Source organism: Budorcas taxicolor, chromosome 2, assembly GCF_023091745.1.
Source record: "Budorcas taxicolor isolate Tak-1 chromosome 2, Takin1.1, whole genome shotgun sequence".
In the NCBI taxonomy this organism is placed as follows: domain Eukaryota; kingdom Metazoa; phylum Chordata; class Mammalia; order Artiodactyla; family Bovidae; genus Budorcas; species Budorcas taxicolor.
This window is the reverse complement of record NC_068911.1, coordinates 171,902,823-171,907,954: the sequence shown is the minus strand read 5'-3', so window position 1 is coordinate 171,907,954 and position 5,132 is coordinate 171,902,823.

Genomic DNA, 5,132 nt, shown 5'->3' with positions numbered 1-5,132 from the left:
AACATTAATTCTTTTAATCCTCACAGCCACCCATTTTTTTTGAAATTTGTTTATTTTTAATTGAAGGATAATTGCTTTACCATACTGTGTTGGTTTCTGCCATACATCAACATGAATCAGCTATAGGTATACATATGTCCCTGTTCTCCTGAACCTCCCTCCCACCTCCCACTCCTCTAGGTTGTCACAGAGCCCTGGATTGAAATCCCTGAGTCATACAGCAAATTCCCACTTGCTGTCTGTTCTACCTATGGTAGTGTGTATGCTTCCAGGCTACTCTCTCCATTCGTCCAACCTGCTCTTCCCTGCCCCTGTGTTGACAAGCCTCTTCTCTATGTCTGCAGCTCCACTGCCACCCTGAAAATAGGTCCATCAGCACCATCTTTCTAGCTTCCATATATATGCGTAATATACGATGTTTGTTTTTCTTTCTGATTTATTTCCCTCTGTATAATAGACAGCCACCCATTTTTACAGTAAGGAAACTGAGGCCTGTGGAATATAAATGACTTGCTTAAGCAAGAGAGTTCCAGAAAAACATCTATTTCTGCTTTATTGACTATGCCAAAGCCTTTGACTGTGTGGATCACAATAAACTGTGGAAAATTCTGAAAGAGATGGGAATACCACACCAGACCACCTGACCTGCCTCTTGAGAAATCTGTATGCAGGTCAGGAAGCAACAGTTAAAACTGGACATGGAACAACAGACTGGTTCCAAATAGGAAAAGGAGTGCGTCAAGGCTGTATATTGTCACCCTGCTAATATAACTTATATGCAGAGTACATCATGAGAAATGCTGGACTGGAAGAAACACAAGCTGGAATCAAGATTGCCGGGGGAAATATCAATAACCTCAGATATGCAGATAACACCACCCTTATGGCAGAAAGTGAAGAGGAACTAAAAAGCCTCTTGATCAAAGTGAAAGTGGAGAGTGAAAAAGTTGACTTAAAGCTCAACATTCAGAAAACGAAGATCATGGCATCCGGTCCCATCACTTCATGGGAAATAGATGGGGAAACAGTGGAAACAGTGTCAGACTTTATTTTGGGGGGCTCCAAAATCACTGCAGATGGTGATTGCAGCCATGAAATTAAAAGACGCTTACTCCTTGGAAGAAAAGTTATGACCAACCTAGATAGCATATTCAAAAGCAGAGACATTACTTTGCCAAAAAAGGTCCGTCTAGTCAAGGCTATGGTTTTTCCTGTGATCATGTATGGATGTGAGAGTTGGACTGTGAAGAAGGCTGAGTGCCGAAGAATTGATGCTTTTGAACTGTGGTGTTGGAGAAGACTCTTGAGAGTCCCTTGAGCTGCAGGAGATCCAACCAGTCCGTTCTGAAGGAGATCAGCCCTGGGATTTCTTCGGAAGGAATGATGCTAAAGCTGAAACTCCAGTACTTTGGCCACCTCATGGGAAGAGTTGACTCATTGGAAAAGACTCTGATGCTGGGAGGGATTGGGGGCAGGAGGAGAAGGGGACAACAGAGGATGAGATGGCTGGATGGCATCACGGACTCGATGGACGTGAGTCTGAGTGAACTCCGGGAGTTGGTGATGGACAGGGAGGCCCGGCCGTGCTGCAATTCATGAGGTTGCAAAGAGTCGGACACGACTGAGCAACTGAACTGAACTGAACTGAAGGTCACAGAGTAAAGAAGAGGGGGAGATGGAATCCCAGACTCCAGTGCCCATGGGTTTCACCACTGTGCTCTGCTAGTGGAGGGTAGAGGGCCAGAATACATACTCTACTGTAAAAACTCCCATTTCACAGATGGAAAAACTGAGACCTGGTCAGGTGAAGAGACTGGTTCAGGAGGACAGATTATTTGAGGAAATCAGGGCTCCTGATCCCAGCCTAAGGCTTTGGTCTTGATCCCACTGCAAGCCCAAGTGACAGCAGGAGAGAAACTGAGAGCCTACCAGCTCCCCGGCACCCACTGTCTCACTGGGGTCCCAGGAGGGCCCAGTGTGGGAGGGAACAGTAAGATTACAATTCTGATACCATTTTCCTAAGGACAAAAGCCACTTACTCCCATAGGTAGCTTTTCCCTCCATTTTACTGCTTTTTTCCTTTCTGATTATTAAAGATCATCGTAAAAATGTTTACGAAGTTAGATCAGATAAGTAAAAAAGAAAAACCACCTTAAAACTCCTTCTTGAATACTGGTGTATTTTCAAGATTTCTTTGCTCCCTCTCTGTTTTTGTTATCATCCGAACTAGGAGGCAAGAGACTCGGCTTCTGCTCCTGCCTGGCTGTGTGACCTTGGGCGAGTCTCTGCCCTCTTCTGGGCCTCAGGCTCCTCACTTATGAAATGAGGGTTTGGACATGGTGACCTTAGAGGAGGCCCCTCGCAGCTCTGACCTTCTGTTTCTGCTTCTGTTTCTGGGGCTGGCAGAAGGGGCACAAGCAGGCTGCCCATCTGCGGGGGATGCACGGCTGACTGCTCCCAGCAAGCCACCTCCGGGAGGATGCGATGGCCCTGGAAACAGCCTCACCACGGCATAGAGTGCCCAGGCTTGCCTGCTTACCGGGCCCATATGGTGCCCCCTGCCAGCCGGACACCACCAGCTGCCCTTCACCAGCCAGCCCTAGATGATTACTTTTGCTTCAAGCTCCAGAATCTTCTCTCTTCCCCAGGGCCTACCTGGCTCAGGGCTGGGACGCTCAGCCCTGGGGACCTACCTACCCATCACCAAAGCCCTTTGCAGGAGAAGTTAGTCTGCTGTGGTGGAAAGCTGGAGAGAGGGAGGCAGGGAGGGAAGGAGGAAAGAAACGTTGTGTTCCAACTCCATTTGGACCCCTTGCTAGGCATTTGGGCTTCAGAAATAAATCATAAAAACCTACTGCCCTTGAAGGACATAAAGTCTGGTGGAGGCAAATAGAGAAGAAATGGGAAGCCACGACACTGCCAAAAGCTCAGCATCCCGCAGGGAAAAGTATAACTGATGGATGGCAGCCTGGAAAGCTTCCTGGAGGTGGCAACTCTATAGGTGCGTTCTTAAGGAGAGGATTCAGCTTTTCCAACTCATGTTGTTTATTCCTTACAACAGCCCTGTGGAATAGGTATTGTTGCCTCTTACACAGCTGTGGCTCAGAAAGGTGAATTCACAACCACTAAAAGAAGGAAAGCTGGTTTCAGACCCCTGACATTCTACTCTGGCCTAAGGGACTGGCTTTGAACTCCATCCTGGCTTCTCTCCCAGGCCTCGGGCTCTTATCTGTAAGTGGGTCTACTGCTGGCTGCAGTGTTGTTGGAGCAAAGGACAGAATGGCCGAAAAAGCACTTAGTTTATAAACTGAGAGAGGAATGTCAGCCTCCCTGTCCAAGTGGGGACAGCACAGACCTCTTTCCCCCATCACGAGCACAGGACTCCTGCCTTCTGAGCCAGGAGAATCCCAGAGGCTGCAGTCACCTTGCTGAGGCAGCATGCCCACCGCCCCCAAGAAGAAACTGGGCAGTGGCCTGGATATGTGTGTTCTCCTTCTAACTCCCTTTGGTAAAGCTTGACAGGCAGGCGCAGGATTCTAGAGAGAATTCTAGACTTAGAACATCTGTGCTTGAGGAATTCTAGAATCCAATAAAGTGTTAGTTGTTCAGTTGTGTCTGACTCTTTGTGACCCCATGGACTATAGCCTGCCAGACTATGCTGTCCATGGGATTCTCCAGGCAAGAGTACTGGAGTGGGTTGCCATTTCCTTCTCCAGGGGATCTTCCCAACCCAGGGATCAAACCCTGGTCTCCTGCATTGCAGGCAGATTCTTTACTGCCTGAGCCATCAGCGAAGCCCCAAGTCTAAAATCCAGACTCCCCTGGAAGTGCCTCCTTGAAAGGACGGCAGGGTCTGGGTCAAAGTTTGACAGATTGGAAGGGTCGCTAGACAGGATCTCATCTGACTTCACAAGTAAAGACTAAGACCCAGACTGGGGAAGGAAATGCCTGAGGTCACACAGCAAGTCATTTTTAGAGCTGAGGCTCTTTTCCCCATACCTCACAGCATAACATCAAGACCACACCATGTATGAGGCTACTTGGGGAGTAAGGTGGGCAGGGGGCAGCCCAGAGGGCCCAAGTGGAGCAAGGGAACAGGCTGAGTCTGCTGGGTGAGTCAAGTGTCCAACGAGTCTTGCTCAGGCCAACCTTATATTCCTGCCCTGTTCCCAGCAAAGTTCTACCACCAACAGCTCTCTTTCCAAGCTCCCCACCCCTCGCCCCCAGCTGCTGTGGTCATCACCTTTCTCTCAGACAAGCTTCCTGTCTCCTGCCCTCAGTCTCCCCATCTGTAAAATGGTCTCCAGGTACTTTTCAGTGGTCCTGAAATTCTAGGCCCGCGCCTCTCATGCCTTCTTACTTTGCCAATAAAGTTCCCTCTAGTCAAGGCTATGGTTTTTCCAGTGGTCATGAATGGATGTGAGAGTTGGATATAAAGAAACCTGAGCGCCGAAGAATTGATGCTTTTGAACTATGGTGTTGGAGAGGACTCTTGAGAGTCCCCTGGACTGCAAGGAGATCCAACCAGTCCATCCTAAAGGAAATCAGTCCTGAATATCATTGGAAGGACTGATGCTGAAGCTGAAACTCCAATACTTTGGCCACCTGATGCCAAGAACTGACTCATTAAAAAAGACCCTGATGCTGGGAAAGATTGAAGGCAGGAGGAGAAGGGGACGACAGAGGATGAGATGGTTGGACGTCCAACCATCAGTGGACCTGAGTTTCAGTAGGCTCCGGGAGTTGGTGATGGACAGGGAGGCCTGGCGTGCTGCAGTCCATGGGGTTGCAAAGAGTCAGACACCACTGAGCCATTGAACTGACTGACTGACTCCCGCGGCGGAGCTGCGGCTCTCGGACTCTCAGCCCCCTACTAGGTGGGAAATAAGGGGTTTGGGGAGAGAGACAGAGAGGAAGGTACAGGGCGTCTTCGGCTGGGCTCGCGGCCTCGGGTGCGCCCTTTGTCTAGACAGCCTTCGGGAGCTGGGCAGAGGCGGGGCGGGGCCAGAGGGGCGGCGGGGCGGGGCGGGCCCATGGGCGGGGCCTGGTCGGCCCTCGCCCCGCCCCATCGGACGTCGGCGCGGAGCTCGCGCGGGGAGGGGAGGAGCGCGGAGTCCGCGCGCCGCCTGGCC